This window comes from Mustela nigripes, chromosome 9 (genome assembly GCF_022355385.1).
Source record: "Mustela nigripes isolate SB6536 chromosome 9, MUSNIG.SB6536, whole genome shotgun sequence".
Lineage (NCBI taxonomy): Eukaryota > Metazoa > Chordata > Mammalia > Carnivora > Mustelidae > Mustela > Mustela nigripes.
This window is the reverse complement of record NC_081565.1, coordinates 25,245,883-25,264,029: the sequence shown is the minus strand read 5'-3', so window position 1 is coordinate 25,264,029 and position 18,147 is coordinate 25,245,883. Positions and strand designations below refer to the sequence as shown.

Sequence of the window (18,147 nt, the reverse complement as noted above, 5' to 3'; positions counted from 1 at the left end):
CTAAAAGACTACATTGAACTGTGCTGAAAAGAAGTTTTGCATAGGCGGGAAAATACCACCAAGTTCAAGAGGTCTGTCACAATATGGTCAAATGCTTAAAGATGGAATAATTGAGACTTCTGAAAAAGCCATACTCAATTCATTTGCTCTTTGTTTTGCTAAAATCATCAGCATGAACAGTTTTCCAGCTGGAATTTAGAAAGTGGGGTTATAAACTGGAATTTTGGGTTGGCTTTTTTTTTTTAAATAGTTTTTGTAAGGAGGACTTTTCTTTTTTTATATGATATAATGTAAATATTGTAACAATGACAGAACACGAACAGGAGTGAATAGCTCTTGTTTCAGTTGAAATTCTGTCTTTTTAATGTGGCCTCTGGACCAGCTCTTAGTTCCATGATTCCTTCCTGCAGGTGACAGAGGCCCTTTTCCTCCCAGGAAACACTTCTTTGAGAGATCTGGGTGCCTTTCTTTCCTAAACCTTTAAAAAGCCAAAATAATTTATAGGCTACCCCAATCCTTCTAGAGGTGGGCACCTAAGTAGATCATATTTGCATGGGTCACTCTGATTGTAGGACTCCACTGTTTCTTGAACTAAAATTGTAAGATTTATTATTCTGTTAATGCTCATAAAGTCACTCTTTTGATGAGCCATAATTTCCCTTTATGAGGAGCCTGCATGCCAGTCACCCATGATAAGGGAGAAGAAAGTCCAGACTTCCAACACGTTCATATTTCCTCATGAACATTATAATAAAGTCTTGAAATCCCATATGACTCCAGGACATAATGGCATGGGATACAGGAACAAAACGCAAATTTTATGCAGTCAACATGTCCCCATAAGACTTCCCTTACGTTGTTGGCTGTGTACAAAAACTAAGCTTTTCCATTTTTAATGCGAAAAATTTAGAAATTAACCTTCCTGGTGGAGAAGATATCCTACCAGGTAGGCTTGTGTTATCCTTGTGAATTTTCTTAAGGAATGACCTAGCAGGAGGTGCGAACTTTCTCCTGTTATCTTAATTGTCCGCTAATGGCAAAGCATAATTACAGTTGCTTAAGTGCCAACTTTATCGAGGTTTTCACTAAAACCTTCAGCCGCAGCGCTTTCCTTGACTGACCTAGCTTTTATCTATCCACTTGCTTTACTATCATTTGAATGAAAACTGCCCCCAATAAAAACAAGCAAACAAAAAGCCTAATCCCCAACCGTGTTGAGTATCTTCTGTTGTTTTAGTTGGAGAGTTAAGGCAGTTGTGACCTCAAAGAAGTCGACGAAATTGTGTATGGCATCATTCATTGAAAATGTAGCCTTTCCACATTCAAAAAGCAGGGCTTTGCGGGAGTTCTGCAATAGTTCGCTTCTCGGCTTGGGGAAGTCAATTCGCTGCTAAACCAGAAGATGGTCTTCTAAAGACTGTCCTGTATTTGGAATGGAAACTTAGCCATTGTACCTTTCCCCCAGTGCACCCACATGAGAAGCCCGAAAGCCACCCATCGGTCTGTGGAGCTCCTCGCTGCCTTTGTCCCTTCTAGACGTGGAGGCTTGGAGAGGAGGTTTAGTTTCCAAGGATTGGAGCGTTTGAAGGGCGGGGCCATCTCCAAGTCCATCTCCCCTTTTTGTCCTCTTCTCCTGGGACGGGAGGGAGGAGCCAGGTCCCCCCGCGGCCGGTTCGGGAGCTCTCTGTCTCGGTCGCTGGAGGTGAGTCTGAAAGGGCGGCAGCCCGTTTAATTGTAGCGCAGGTTAATTTCTCGAGTTCACCGCAGTCGGTCGGCCAGCCGCTTCCCGGGTCTTTGCCAAGTGGGTTTATGAGGTCTGAGGCGTGTTGGGGCGCGCTCGCATTCTCTCAAAAGGCTCCTCCCCAGGGCTCATTCCCCGACTGCGGGCAGCCCTTTGGTGCCCCAGGAGCCTTGGGTTTCCTCTGACCCCGGCGCTTCCTCTTCCCTCCCCACCGCCTGGTTCCGTGCGACCCTGCCCCCGGGGAAGGGCGGCCCCCATCTTAGGACTTCCGACCCCAGCCAACCCAGAAGGTACCTTCACGTCGAGGAAGATTTTTATCACAGCCTCCAAAACCCAGCGGTAATAGGGGCTTTCAACCTGAAATACGATTGTTATTTTCCCGGTGCAGGGCTTGACAGAGAAAGTCAGCTTTTTATTAAAGACAAAGAGGTAAATTATCAGCTGGGGCACTGAAGGGACGGCGGAGACCTGGCGCGCTTCCTCTCGTGGCCACGAGGAATTTGTGGGGGGAGCGGCAGCCGGCGCTCAGACACCCCTGGGGTCCCGGGGGAGGAGCTCGGGGCAGAAGGACTTCCCCGGGTCCCTCCGGGCACCTGGAAGGGAGAGTCCTGCCAGTTCTGCACAAAGCCAGGGGCATTTCAGTTCTGAGCAGCCTTACCGTCCTCTCTCCTTTCTTCTTTCTCTTCTCTTTCTTTGACTCCCGTCTCCCTTTCGCCTCTGTGCTTTCTCCTCCTTGTTCTCCTCTCCCTACTTTTTCTCTTCCCTCTCCTCGCCCTCCCCCCCCCCCTTTCTCTTCCACCGCACGCGTAGAGTGTCATTTATTTATTTATTTATCACCCCCGCCATCAACACCCTTTTAGGGCTCCCAGGCTTTTCAGTGTGAGTGGGAGGAGAAAAGGGCAGGAAGTGTTGACTGCGAGGGGGTGAAATCGTGCCTCTGGGTGAGACATTCTGCCCCGGAATAAACGATTGGGAAAAATCTTGGAAAATGAGGAGTCGGATCTGTTTATGAAAGCCCGCTATCCGATGGGAACCAACTCCGCGCGCGTCTCCTCCTCCCCTTTATTGTATGGGTTTATGGGTATATCTTCCCGGACTGTTGTTTGGGGTGTGTGTGGCGGCGGGGAGGGGGGGCGCGGGTGGCGGAGGAGGAGTATTAAAGAGGACAATCTGGCCCAGGATCTTCACCACCGCGCCTTCTCCACCGGATGCGCGCTCCCCAATGCAAAGGAATCCAACATCCCCCAATTCAGACGCGGACAAAAGAAACTTTAATTAAGGTCTCTGCCCCGCGCGCTGTGTGTTTCTCTCTCCCGTTGCTGGTGATGTCCAACTCGAGGATGCGAGAAATAGAAATGGTACAACCAGCCCGTGCCCTTGAACTTCAATTGCTCCTGACTTGCTGTATTGATTTTTTTTTTTTTTTATAGTGTAGGCACCCCTCCCAAATCAAATTAAAGCCTTAGGAGACGTTCGACCTGGTGAGGGGTGAGGGGGAACCCATTCCTTTGCAAAAGAGATAGTTCAGAACGATTTGGGGGAAAATTACACTAAATAAAATTCAAGGTGTGAAAGCCTCATCTTGGTTCTCTTGTCTTCAACACCATGACACCTTATCATTAGAAGCGCTGATTGTTACTTTCCGAGCCTTTAGATGATCAGCCAGAAAGTGCAAACAACGCGGGGCTGGAGGGTGTAAAGTTATTTAAGTAGATTTTTTTTTTTTCCTTTTGGTGCGCCGTCAAAACATTTCACAAGTTAGGAAAATAAAGTGGTGGTTCCGAAGCTCAGAATGATGGGTTCCTTCCATCCCCCATTCCCCCTTTCCATATCAGAAAAGAAATAAAATGCACAATGAGCCTTTATTTCGGGGGAGAAGACTTCAAAATACGTGCCAGTAATGGACAATTTGAGCTTTTCACTGGAGATACTCACACCGCAAGCTGGAAAGGGATTAAAAAGCCCCACGTGGTTGATCTGGGTTTAGACTTGCAACCTCTAGTTCCCCATGTATGTTCTTTGCAAAGATTGGCCTCTAGATGGATGCGTGTGAGGGACTCTCTGGGGCCGGGGCTCGGCGCCTCGGGCTGGGCTGATGTTGGGAGAGCTATGAGCGGCCGGGCAGGGTCCTCACTGGGGGCTTCCTCTGCCGGCCAGGGCGGCCGGGCGCCTCCGGGACGCGAGCGCGCACGCCTCAGCCCGGCCGCCGCGCTCCTCGCACCGCCTTCTCCGCAGGTCTTTATTCGTCTCATCTCCCTCTTCCCCTTCTCCTCCTCCTTTGCCTCCTTCTCCTCCTCTTCCTCCTCTTCCTCCTCCTCCTCCACCACCACCACCTCCTCCTCCGCCGCCGCCACCTCCTCCTCTTGCATCTCACTGGCCTGGCTCTGTGTTGCTCTGAGTGACAAAGACAATGTCCCAGCCTTAACTTTGCAACCACCTTGCCTCCTTCTGGGGTTCAGCGGGGGGGAGGGGGGACAGCAGCCGCAGCCTCAGCATCTCCTCCAGCTTCTCCTTCTGCTCTTCTCCAGCTCTTGGATAATTCTCCCTTTTTTTTTCCCCCAGCCCTTTTCTCATTTCTTTCTTTCTTTCTTTTTTCTTCCTGTCTCCTGCACGTTGTTGTTGTTATTAGAAAGGCTTCGCGCACCCCCTGGTGCTCCGGCGTTTTGTGTGGCAGGAGAAGATTGTCTTCCTTCTCTCTTTCTGTCTTGCTTTCTCTCTCCCTCTGGTTGCTCATTATTCAGAGAGAGACACAGAGGGAGGGAGAGAGAGAGAGAGCGCGCGAGGGAGAGGGAGGAGAGGAGAGAGAAGAGGAGAGAGAGGGGAGAGAGAGAGAGAGTGAGAGGGAGAGGGAGGGAGGGAGAGAGAGGGAGAGAGAGAGAGACGGATATCTCAGGTCATCTGCAGCTGCAGCGAGTCTGAGGAGCCGAGGAAGGCAGGGAAGATGGCGATCCTCCATTGCTGAGACCCGGCAGAAGCACATGAGACTCCCAAACAACTTCCACAACAATAACCCGAGCAGGAAGAGGAGAAAGAGAAAGAGGATAAGGAGGCGGTGGGGCTGGAGAACCCGAAACACCTCCCGGCGCCGGGACGCTTCTTCTGTAAGTTACTGCAATTAACAGCCACCTCGGGGTGGTCCGAGTGCTCCGGGGAGGAGAGCGCGGGGCGGTGGAGGCACAAACGCGCTCATTCATTCGGCCAAGGAGGGTTGGTGGAGCGGGGAGGAGAGGAAGTCCCCTGCATGGACTGGCTGTTGGGAGAGGAGAAGAAGCGAGAGAGAAGAGGAGGAGGAGGAGGAGGAGGAGGAGGAGGAGGAGGAGGAGGAGGAGGGGGAGGAGGAGGGGGAGGAGGAAGAGGAGGAGGAGAAGCGAGGGAGGAAGAGGAGGAGGAGAAGGTGGTGGTGGTGGCAGTGGAGGTGGCTGTGCTTTTCCTGCTGGCTGCTCCTTCTGGGGGGAGCGGAGCGCTGTGGCTTAATTAATTTCGTGTAGTTCTATGGAGAGAAGAGAAAATGAAAGATGAGTGAGGAGAGAGCTGGAGCCCTAGGACGGATGCTCCGAGTGTGGGGATAGGAGTAGGGACCGAGAGGGGGGCGGAGGGCGGGAGGCGAGGGGACCTGAGCCGAGAGCCAGAGGGAGCGAGCGAGGGGCAGAGGAGGGAGCGCTCCGAGCCGCCCCGACCTGAGCGGGTTGACCTCTTTCTTTCTCTGTCCCTCTCCTTCCTTTCCCCCTCTCTGTCTGCCTGTCCCCAGCCCGATGGCAAAGCCGTGCGGATTGGCACCCCCCTCTTCCTCAGGTATTTGGCTCTCTCTCTCTCTCTCTCCCTCTCTCTCCCCGAAGTTGGGATGCGGGGTCGGGATGTGTCGGGGGGGGGGGGGGGGGGCACTGCCCGCGGGGGGGGCGGCTGGTGCTGCTGGTGAGGAGAGAGGCGAGGAGCGGGGGGCACGGGCCGCGGGGGGGTTGGGGGGGGCGCAGGTTCAGGAGCTGCTGAGGAGCTGTCTCCAGGCTGGGGGTTCAGAAGCGTCTGGTGGAGGAGGACAACGGTTTCTGGAGAGGAGAAGCCATTACACACGCTTGGCTCTCTGAGCAAGGGAGAAAAGAAGGCAGGGGCCTGGGGGTCGCCTCACTCCTGGTGCAGTTCCCAGGGGTCTGCCCTCCTTCCAGGCACGAGGGGAAGCCGCAGCCGCCCCCCATTGGAGCAGCCCCTCTCTTTCCCTTTCTTTATCTCCCTGTCCTCCATTTGCAAGCTGTCTGCTTTGGTTCCAGTCCAGACTCCAAAACACAAAGCTCCTTCTCACGTTCATTCTCCAGGCTTTTCACCATTCCTGAAGGAACCCTCATTTTCTTTTCATTGTAGCTTCTAACCTACAGAGAGGGAGGGAGGATGCCTGGAGTTCCTTTTTATATTCCTCCTCTACCCAAAGGGGGAAAAAAAAAGTTTTATTTTTCAGCACGCGTCTGGGATGGGAAAAGACCAACCAGTTGGGGCTTTTCTCCCAGAGCTCCCCGGGGGTTGTGTCTGAGTGTCTGTGTTGGTGGTTTGGTTTGCTTTGGTTTTGTTTCTGGAGGTGGCTTGCAGGTTTTTGGAGGAAGTGACTAGTTTGGTTGGGAGCTGGGAACTGAGTCAGGTAAGCCGTGTCATGTTGTAACTCCACCAGAAAATGGAGGAGAGCGGGTTTCCAGGAGACAAAGCTGAGATGAGAAGTGTTTATAAAATTATGGATGTCTCCATTTTGAAGCTCTGTTGGTGATGGCTGGAGGAGGTTTGCCTGCCTACTCCTTCTTCTTTTCCAGGGTGAAATCTTGTGGTGGTTCCTCACCATCTATTCATTATGCAAGGAAAGGAGAGAGTTGTAAGGGCTGCTCAGATTTTTCTCCCACCAAAGGAGTGCTTTCATAAGTTAGTGAGGCATTTGTTTCCATTTTAAAGTAAACTTTTGAAATTTTTTTTCTTCTTTTGAGTGGACCTGAAGGGTTTTGACCTCCTTCAGGAAAGGCAAGGCAAAAACCTTAAACGTTTTCCACCGAGGTCTTCACCCAACTTTTAAGCTCCTCCAGGTCTCCTGAAAAGTCACCAGGAATTGTTATTTCCTCATTGTGAAGATGGTGATGGCCCTAAAGCTGAGATTATGGAGTTCTGGGGCTTGGTTTTCATCATGATTTGATGCATGGCAAGACTTTATTGTCTGGTTTGGACTGATTTCTGCAAAAAGGGATAAGAACAACAACAAGAACAAATCCTGCAAGCTCTCAGAGGAACCCTAAGACTGACTGACCCCAGTTTCTCCAGAGTCCACATTTCTCTTCAGGTTGTTCCATTTGTGTATAAGGCCTTCTTTTAGTTCCTTTGTTTTCCCCCTTCCCTTTCATTCTGCTCTTTTTCTCTGTGTTCTCAAGTACTGTAAGTCTTCAGAAATATCAGATGTCTTCTTAACAATGTCACTATGGAAACAAATTTTTAAAAGATTATGTCTGTGGAGAAAACCTTATGTCCAGGTATCTTCACCTTTTTAATTGGGAAGAATTTAGTAGTCCTGAGGAAGACATTTTGTGAGGATGACTTGAAGGAAGGACCCAGTACTACCCCAGTCCACACACATTGATTGGAGTTCTTCACAGATTAGTTCTAGAGAATGTATGTAATTGATCCAAGTAAAGAACAAAATCCTGAAATGCTTGAGGAATTTATAAAAGCCAACCATGAAGATGTTGCTTTACCATTAGGTAAGGTAGCCATCTTGAGGGTGAGGGAAGATGTTGGAAGTATTTTAGGAGGACTACTGATAAGATAGGTGAGGAAGCCTCCACAGTGGAATGAAAACTTGGAGGAGATTCAGAACCAATTAATATATTGTAAGGAGGCTGACTGGACCTTGTTTTCAACTAAGGAGAGACATAGAAAGGTACCAGCTTCAACAGAAATAAGGGACACATTGGTGAGCGACTTATACCAGCTTTTTTCTTGCTCTGCTTTCTCATTATGTGTTAGATGTGTGCGTGTGTGTGTGCGTGTGTGTGTGTGTGTATAAGATTCCTATGTCTACAATATTATTATGCATATTGAAGTGGTTTTAGATTCCAGATGTAATTATATTCTGTTGAGTAGCTGGTAGCAGTGTCATTCAGTAAATGCACAAGGCTGTATATGACAACATCACATTTTTCAAACCAAACTGTTGTGTCATTAATTGAGGGTTATTGTTCTTCTGAGGAGTGTGAAAGGCAAGGAGAAATACATGGTTCTTTAGCTGATAATTGTCCATGGTCAATGAAGTAAAACCCTGTTTTTGCAGACGAAGATGTATGGTTTTCAAGATTTTCAGCTGATGTGTGTGCTCATTTAAAAATACTTCTCTTTAGATCTCTGCTTCTTTATTAAAAACCTGGGCTTTTCCAAGAGCACTTGAAAAATCTTACTTCTTGGAATCAGACCTTTTATTATTCAGTTTTGAATGTTATCTTTTGATACCATTACTTTTGCTCAGAAGTGGAATGTTGTCAGTGTTAATACTTATAAGATTTGCTAATGCATGTATGGATGTTACTTGTTCAAACTCGGAAGTTCAGATGCAATGGAATAAAAAGAGTTATTTGGGAAAGTAATTACCAGATAATTTTGCATCTAATTAGCCATATTTATGTATGTAAACACAAATACATTATAGGTTGATCTTGAAGCAAACTTCCATGATATCTTTGTTGTTGTTGTTGATACCAGGACAACTGGTTAATTACTTATTTCAGTGGGAAAAAAAAAATCTGACAAAACTGGTTGCTGGTCCAGTGTTTGACTCACCACATATTTTACTTTGTGACCAAATGTTTTGGTGTCTTTATAGACAGTCTTAGAGTTGAGCTTTCCTAGAAGGAAAAAATTAGTTACCTAAGAGGCATTTTGGAGTTTGAGAGTATGTTCTAACTGGTTACCTAAGAGATGTTCATCTCTGATGCCCTTCATCCACATGGGAAGCACTTAATGTTAAAGATGGGGATTCTTGCATTTTTCCAAACGTACACATTAGAAATGGGACACGTATTTTGGATAGTGTGCTATGAGCGAAATACAAAGAGTGTCAGTCAAATTGAACATTTTCATTTGATGTCAAGGCTCAGAGATTTTGTTTTGTTTTGTTTTCAAGACATCAGGTTGATGAGGCTCGTTATGCAAATTTTTTCCTTAGCTCTAATATATCACAAAGAGAAATCATTCTAGAGAAATATATGTGAGCTATGAGGCATGTTGCCATAGAAAAGATTCTTGTTAGATCTTTGTATCCCCTATTTCTCATATGAGATTTATGTCCATCTAATTTATTGACCACATTCCCTGAGGACTTGGTTTTTTTTTTTTTCCATACTCCTTGGAATTGGAAACAACTTTTAAGATAGAAAAAAAAGATATATATGTACACACATGTATACACACACGTGTGTGTCTCTGTGTATATTCTTTCTTTCTAATGAGTCTTCTGGAAGATAGTAGGAGAAAAGAAATCCAACTCCACTAATGGACTTTAGAGCATTTGTGGTCAGTTTTCCTGAAAGAAAAGAATGGTAAAATTGTCTCGGGAAGAGTTCCGCTTTCTGTATGATTTACTTTAATAGGGTCTAGTCTGTCTTGAGTTCTTGTGTCTTGAGTTCTTGTGTCTTGAGAACTTGCGTTGCAAGTTCTTAGTTAAGGTAACCTTACTCATCATCTTTGTGCTGTATGCCTTTATCAGACTTAGTGCTCACGGCCTCATGGGACAGAGCATTGACAAAGCTGTATTGAATGTTTCAAGTTGAAAACTGGAGAACAGGGGTGCTATTGCGCAATGCCACACTCACAAATTAAGAAATATATAAATAATGAACTCAGATTGCAAAGGATAGGGCATGAATATATGATTGGCTGATTGGTATGTGGAAATGAAGGAAATTCAAAAGAAGTGTAGGAAAATATTTCCAGGGTCTATCATTACAATCCAGCAAACTGGCGGGGGGTGGGGGGGAGTCAGCCTCTGTGTGTTGGGGGAGATAGGGGCTGGACAATTAATTACCTTTTGAGGTTCACATAGTTATGAAGTTAGTGGCTTTGAGAAAAACATTAGCTGGGTGTTGGTGACCTATTAATTGATTATGAGAAAACAGAGGAGAGTAGATAATGCTAGAAGAAAATTCCTCTTGTGTGATATGCCAAGACATCTGGCAGATGTTATGTTGGGCCCTAAGGAATGGACAGTTTAATTTTAGCCCTAGCAAGGAAATGGGAAGTTCTGAGCTCTTTTAATAGCACAAGCCTTAGTTTGGGGAAGGTTGCTTAAAAAAAATAAGAAAGGAAAAGAAAAGAGGCATTTATTGTAATATTGAAGAACTCCAGGGAGCACCCAGATTAAGCTGAAGTTTTGGGGTGAGGGACAAAGATGTTACTTCCTTAAGTAGAAATGAATATAAAAATCACTAAAAAGTTGACTAATGTGTATACTGTAAATGGTGACTCCGAGAACTTGTGATTGGGAAGCTAGTCGTTTTATGCCTTGGAGAGATCATCTACTTCAGATCTCCCCTTCCCCCGGCATTTTATTGAAGAGGAAACTGGCAAGGAGACAGGCAGCGACTTGCCCAAGGTCAGAAGGTTCAGTTGTAACGAAGCCAGGCCTAGCACTCAGGTCGGCTGACTCCCAACCCAGTGCCCTTTCCACCACCCCAGTGCCTCTGATTGTAGCGGTTTGTGAAACACCAGCTCTCCTCTCCAGAGTCCAAGCCTCTCTGAGAAACTCTGTAATCAAACACCAGTGGGGCAGGAGTATTGGTTTTTGTTAGTTGAATTTACCATGTTGGGGCTGAGCATGGTTTCATTCACAGAAGTGATACCCTCTAGAGGCCAATTTTGTTCATGGGACTTTCAGTCAAGTTGTAGCTAGTGGGTTTGAGACTGTGCTTTTCTTTCGATTGGCCTAATCTCTTGTACAGTTTGTCATTCAGGGAGGGCTTGGGAGTCCTTTTCAGATGCCCTTCTTTGGAGGTTTGTCTGGGTCTCTTGCAATTTACCAAAGTAAGTGCCCACAATTGGACTCAGAGGATCTGTTTTGCAACATGGTATGGATTTAAATTGGCTTCTCTCAGAGATGCCATTTTGTAATACTGATGAATGGCCAAGGGATAGAAATCCATTCGAAAACAATTGCTGGTGATTTTCCAGTATTCCAGACTCATCCAAAAATGTGCCATCTTCTTGGAGCCCCATTCTCTCTTGCAGACCAATGGCTAGTTATTTACCTTTCCCCAATGAAGTCATGAAGTCATCCTTGAAGTGAATTTTTAACAACATGGGAAACATTTAACTAGAGAGAGCTAGAGAGACAGTACTTTGGGAAGGGTGCAGTGGGTTCCATTTCTGATTCCTCTTGGACAAGTGAAAGTCATTTTGTATAAAAAGAAGAGTGGTGTTTGGAAGTTTCCACATTTTCTAAGCTTCTTCCAAACTAAAGCATAAATTCTTAATCCAGGAGGCAGCCTGGAGAAGGTAGTGCTGGATGTGGACTTCTGGCAGAAACACAGTTAACGCTATAAACAGTTGAACCTCAGTGTGGCACTCCTCCAAATGAGTTGACTGTCGAAAATAAAATGTTCCAGAAGAACTGGGAGAACAGGAAAGAAGTTAAAACAGAATGGTTTGCATGCCAGTACTGAAGGAAGAAAAAAAAAGTTGGGGTTGGGGGGTGGGGGCATTGGAGAGAAGATAATCCCAAATTGAATAATCCCAAATTGAACCTGGATTTAGAAGACCTAGGGAGAGAAGTTTCTAAGTGAGGGGAAATGGATTTTTATGAATTCAGATTGTATTTGCAGTTTACTAGGAAGCTCTTCTGAATCTTTTGTCCCCTTGAACTTTGTCTCTGGAGAACTGCACACACTGATAAATAGAAAGTCAATTGAAGTGCTTTGGATTTCCATTTTTTGTTTAGAAATATCATCAAATTTGTCTACTTTCTAAGGGCTCCTGCCCTTATCGGTTGAAGCATAATACATAAGCTTTTTAGCCTTTGGATATGTGGCTTCTACTCCAGGTTGGTTTTTTCAGGTCTCGGAAAGACAAGAGGCAGGGTAGAGAGGGTGTGAGTATGGTCACCTACAAATGCATTGTCTTTTAATCCTGGTTGAGCAGATTACGTGGTATCTTCAAAGCGTTCTTGCCTAATTCCTAGCTGGAGACATTTTTTTCAAGAGTTATTCTTGGAGGGAAGATTTCTTTTTGTGCCAGGTCATGGGTATTTTGATATTGATTTCCTTGCTTTCATGTTTTTGCTTGTTCAGTTGCCTGCATGTTGCTTCTGGATATTAATAAAATACTTCTGCTGTGCCTGTCCACACCTTAGCCCCAACTTCATTCAGAGAACACAGCCTGCTCTTGGGGGCGAAGGGAAGGTTGGTAGGTACTTATTTGTTCAAAAAATAAATCCTTGAAGATGAAGACGGCTTGATTCAGAGAAGGATTTGCCAGGCTTTTGAGTAGACTTTTAACAAAGACCACGCGAGGAAAGATGGGGAAAGTTCTAGTAGGGACCAGTAGATCCTGATTCAAATGTTTTAAGGATCACTTCGTAGGAAATTAAGCATTTGTCCAAGATGAGTAAGCAAAGACTTACACCTTTGGATTCAGATTGGTTGGAGCACAAAAGGAGCTGGAGGCCCAGGCGAGACAACTGTGTCAGAAGTAATTAAGCCTAGGATTTGTGGAGAGGCTTATCTGCCACAGAGCCCAGCTGGGGAAGGCTAGTCTCGCTCCCTAAGCCCTCATCTGGCCAGTTGAACCAGAACAGGAGCTAAGGCCTTCAAATTTTGGAGTTTCCCTCTTCCCTGTTCAGATTTAAGAAGGTAGAGTTGTCATATTCAGTTTTGCTCATGTCAGTTGAGTACTTGCTTGTCTCTTGAGCTGGGAAATGCCAGAAGCGGGGCGGGGGCTGATTTCCTCTGAAGGAACAGTCTCCCTTTTGACACTACAAATGTGCCTATAACATTGTCCTTATCACTCAGAAAATAATTGTGCGGTAGCACAATGTGGGATACTTGAAAGATGTTTGCTGCACGAAGGTGCCAGTACTCACCTGCAGATTAAGAAATGGGTTTCTAAACCCTCTCGTTTCTATTGCTAATGAAAAGCTTTGGAAGGCACCTGTGAATTAGAACTCCAGCTGCTATCATGGTAGGGGAAGTTAGGCCTTGAAAGGATACATGGATTAGCCGAGCAGAAAAGCAAACAGTAGCATCAGCACAAGTAGGAAATAGACAGAGGTTGTTAAGCTAACAGAAAAGTTGGCTAAAGCATTGCCATAATTATATGGTGGAAATTTGCTGGGAAGGAGAGCCGGCTGGGATGAGAGACGGAAAAGCGAAGAGAGGCAGGGGAGTGATGGGCGAGTCCCAAGTGGAAGAGGTCTATCCACTCGGAAGAGCCAACAGGAAGAAGAAAGGCGGTGCTTTTAAGAAAGCAATAAAGTAAGTGAGAAAAGCCCTGGTAATTTGGAACCTATTGCACGTGAGAAATGAAGACCAGTGCTCAGACCCACAGTCTTTGGTCAATGCTACCCTGTAAGGGGAAAAAAAAAAAAACCTGAGCTTGGAAGACCATTTATGTGACTTCAGGCCAGTTACAGACTGGCTTTTCTGATAGAGGACAGAGGGATACTGGACAATGAGCGAAGTAAAGAATCTAGCACAACAGAAAATCGCTGCATTATTAATGGGCGGCAGCTTGATAGTCCTCTCTCCACTTCTCCGTAGAGCTTCTCTACCTAGGCTGCGGGTGTTAGAAGGAATGAAGGAAGAACAAAGACACGCTTCTCTCCTAGGGGAAAGGAGTGGACCGTGGTGGCTACCTGGAGTCCGCTTTGGGATTAAGCCAGTCACTGGAGGCAGGAGTCACAGGCTGGTCTGTCAATCCGATCCTGGCATCTAAAAAGCCAAAATAAGGCCTTTGTGGCCCAAAATGGTTAGCCATTCTAATCCCTAGTCATGTCATCCCTCTGTGTTGTGACCAATTAGTCAGTAATTGCGTATCAGTCACTCAACCCAGATGGGGCCTGGTCTAGGGGACCTTCGGGCTATAGCCCGAAGATGCCCAGAAATGGATGCCAGCTAGAAAGTACGTAAGGATTTCAATACCAAGTACTTCTCACCCAGAAACTTTTCCTCTTTAATGGTTACTTGTATGGTCTTCTGGTAATTGGTCCCGAGTATTGATACCTGGGGAGGGTTGCCACGTGGAAGAGACCATTTTGAGCTAAATGTCAGAGTTCAGCTGCCAGGACTTCTCCCCCTTCTGCTGTCAACTAAATATGATCCCTTCTGATACTGGCTTCATTAAAAAAAAATGCTGCTAACTCTTCTATAATAGGCATATCCCACAGACCTTCCACAAAGTCTCTCTCCTGGAGAGACTCAGAGTTATTACTAATGCTAGGGAGCATTTGCTTAACGTTTAATCTGAACCCGGGACTGTTCTTATGGTAGAGAAGACTGAGGTTTGGGGAGGTAAAGTCATTTACCCAAGGTTGTGGAGATGGCAAATGGGGATCCAGGATTCACACACGGGGTACTCCTGGCCCTCAGCTGGTGGGAGCTGGCCTCTGTTATTAATTAGTATGCTAATAGCTTATAATCGTGATGGTTTATCTCTTGCAGTTGCTTACGCCAGTAGTATATCCTGGTGTTCTAGAAGGGAAATTTGAGCATAATGGAAAATTAATTGTAATATATTAGTTGATATGAGAGATATAACTTATTGTAATAGCTTGACAAAATGTGTTTAACTAAAGAGTACTCTGTTTTTGTTCTTCTGAGTTATAGAGGAGATGGTGAAAAACAGCAAGAGACCATGTATGAGGAAATTTAGAGAATAAATATTTTTAAATTGTACTGTGCGAAGCTCAGAATTGTAGTTTTACATGCGGATATTTAAAAAGGAACACCTACCTGTTACAGCAGAAAGATACACTGTGTGACTTTTTTCTTTCTTTCTTTTTTTAAAGTAAAGAAGGTGTCTTACTTTTTTTTTTTCCCTTGGGGCTCCTGTTGAAAGTCTCAGTGTCCCCTATTGGCTCTGGTTTACTGTAAGCACGAGACGTGTTTCCAAAAGCCACATGGCCGTATTTGAAAAGTAGTTCCACTAATGGTCACTTTTGGAAAATAGCACAGATACTCTTCAAAGCATGGGTGCTAATGTCCCCCACGCCTTTTAGTGATCACCCTGTGCTCTATTTAGATCACAGAGACATGATGAATGTTTGGATTTTATTTGCCTCTCCCTGAAACATCACAGTACAGTAAGGGAGCTGCTGTTCATGGATGACCACAAATGCCCTTAATAGAGTAACAAGCTGTGCTAAGGGAGATGGAGCAGGTCCAAATATCCTGAAGATACCCAGGACAGTAGCTTTACTGTAAGACAGGCAGTTGGGGCATTAATTGCTGAGCAGACTCTTTAACCTCAAAACAACCAGTCGTGGTTTTATAAAATCTTAACTTTGCTACGGATCTGTTCAGGTGATCTGTTCCCAGCCAGAATCTGTGTAGGAGGATAAGCATGTGTCCCTGTCTGTAAAGTGTCCTGAGGAAGCCGCGGGGCCACCCATTTTTTTTTTTTTAAGCCTGCCATCCCTATCATCTACCAAACTTAATCAAAACCATTGTTTTCTTAGATAAAGGCCCTTCACTGGAGGGGAAAAAAGGTCAGAAAAAATAATACATAGTGGAAGAGAATAACACTGAGATATGCCAAAGCGTGTGGTTCTCCAGGTGGAATTTCTGATTTAAAAGCCTTAGGTAGCATCTACTGGGACCCTAATCAGTAGCCCTCAGCCTTCTATGATACTCCCTCAAACCAGCTGGTCTCATAAAGACCCGTTCTTAACGTGGTTCCCTATTGTTCCTCCATTAGGAGACAGCTACCCAAGTTACCCTCAGGAGCTTTGCAGAAAGTGCAGGTGAATTGAGCCAACATATCTTTGTGGGAGCAGTGACATCCAGTTGGGACTAGGACTTTGAATTTGAGAATACAAGCCACGTGAGAGGCAGGGTGGCAGAGGGACGGACCCTTGGAGCATGTCCAAGGAGGTAACTGTAGAACGTCTTAGGTATTTAGGCCTGGTGGTGGAATCTCCCATTATCCTGAAAACAAAAGAAAAGAGCCTCTTCAAAGGCAGATTCCACTGTAATGTGAAAACGCACATTGTGGAGATCACATAAAATGGTATGCATTCAGGAAAGCAGAATTGTATCCTTCCTTCCACTTGAGTGGAAGTTCTCAATCATGCATTCCATCTTCTCCTGTGGTTTTGCCTCTGATTAGTAATTTTGGGGGCTGGGGGACTGAGAAGTGACGTGGTTTTAAAGAACAGATGTCAGCTGTCCCTGACATTCCTCCCAACTCCTTGGTCGTCTCAAGTGTTTTGAGTACCTCAACCATTCTTTCTCTGACCAGTGGCTGTAGCTTGTTAATAATGAAGGAACATCACCCATAGGTCCTGAAATTAGCAAGTGTTAAATGTTATGTGATTATTAGGGGAAAAAAACAAGATAATCTAGTCAGTGGGCTTAATTAGGTTGTGATTGCCCAATTGCTGCTTCATGATAATTATATTCATAACCCCGTTTCTAGACGTCAACTACAATTATCAAAATTGACCCCAGCACAGGTAAATGTTAGCGATCTTATTTGAAGCAGCTACTGAACAGTGAATTTCCAGTGTTCCCAGGGTGTTCTTCTCTGTTCCTTTCCCCCCTACTTGCCACCTTCTCATCATCTTTTAGGATTTTTAGCAGAAAGATCAGTGGTAACATTATTTTGTCTGTGACCATGTACATATTGTGTCACTAGTGTTGATGGCTACAGAAAAATACTGAAGTTTTTAAGAGTCAAATATGAGTAAAAGAAAAAGCAAAGCATTAATAAATCAGCAAATAGGAATCCTGAAACATAAAAATCCAAATTGGGCTAGATTTTTTTTTTCCAGCCCTTGAGATCTGTTCAGTAGATTTAATGTGATTCATTTGAACAGAGCCTTTCTTTTATAAGGCATAGTCCTGAAGTGAAAAAGTGTCCATCTGTGTTTGAGGTACTGTCTTATCAATGTGATCATTAGGGTCTGAGAACAGAGGGAGAATTTTTAACTTTATATTAACCACACCCTTTTATCCCCCAAATTCATGACATTTGCCAGTAGGGTATTCTGGTAGAAAAAGAATCTGTCGTTGCTGTGGACATTGTTTACTGTTTATCGCCCCAGTGAAGGCAGGGATTTCTAGGAAATGCAAACAACAACCTGTATCAGAAGTGGGTATGTCAGTGTGACACCGTGAATCACTGGGGCCAGATTGTCACTTGGCAGCTTTCCCTTTCTGACATTCAGTTATATGAAAAAATAATGGACTTAAAATTTGCACACGGGCTAAACTTCAGTGCCGTTGAACTGTGAACAACTAGGAATTTGGTTACTATATATAGGTGTGTGTGTGTACATGTACATATACATATGTACATATATCTAAATATGTAAACATGTATGTGTATATTATCTCTGGGAGAAGGTGCTTATTTTTTGCTGAAACATCAGGAACGCAAATTTTGCAGAAATGCAGTTCTCTGTGGAGGAGTCTTCATTAAGAGAGTGGTGTGTAGTATATAGAGCAAACTCCATGGGACTGCATGAGCACGGGATGAAATTTGTCTCTTTCCCTTCCTCGCTGTGTGACCTTGAGTAAGTCACTTAACCTCTCTGTTCCCGTGATTTCCTACCCAATAAAAGGGAGATGATAATTGAATCTGTAGAACTGACATAAGGACTACGAGTTATGGGTATAGGGGTCCTGGTTCATAATGGGCACTTGAAAAATGATCATTTCCTCCTTCCTCACTGATAGAGAAACTGGGGTAGAGGTCTCCCAGGGCTTTGCCAGATGTGAATTGTTTTGTCCTTGGTCTTAAACTCCGTGTTTTGAGTCCCGCCTGATTATGTTTGTGCCATGTCTGCCCTAATTGATGAATGGTCCCCACCGCTGTTGCGTGGTCAGAGGGAGATTTTCCAGACTGTAAACCTCTGCTCTGCCCGACTGTGGGCCCCGCCGTGCTCCGCATTCGTGTGTGGGTGCTCAAGAGGGATTCGTAAGCTACCTGAAGATGACCCCTTGGCCTCTCGGAGTGGTGTATTTTCATGGTGACAAAGCCTCACCTCTCTCAACCTTGTAGAGATCTATTCCCTGGAATGTTGTGGGGGGACAATTTTTTTTTTTTTAAGATTTTATTTATTAATTTGACAGAGAGAAATCACAAGTAGACAGAGAGGCAGCCAGAGAGAGAGAGAGGGAAGCAGGCTCTCTGCCGAGCAGAGAGCCCGATGCGGGACTCGATCCCAGGACTCTGAGATCATGACC

General features: G+C 45.2%; 1 protein-coding gene across 8 annotated transcripts in view; it reads left to right on the top strand.

Moving 5' to 3' along the window:
• Positions 1–1,641: 1,641 nt before the first annotated feature.
• ZNF462 (zinc finger protein 462) overlaps positions 1,642–18,147 on the top strand; it is a 138,493-nt gene continuing 121,987 nt past the window's right edge. For 5 of the 8 annotated variants that reach the window (XM_059411137.1, XM_059411136.1, XM_059411134.1 and 2 more), the window contains exon 1: positions 4,078–4,842. The gene's annotated coding sequence lies outside the window, so the exon portion shown is untranslated. Of the gene's footprint in view, positions 1,703–4,077; positions 4,843–5,355; positions 5,534–18,147 lie in introns of those variants that run through there. The other 3 variants (XM_059411131.1, XM_059411133.1, XM_059411132.1) reach the window with 3 other exon arrangements.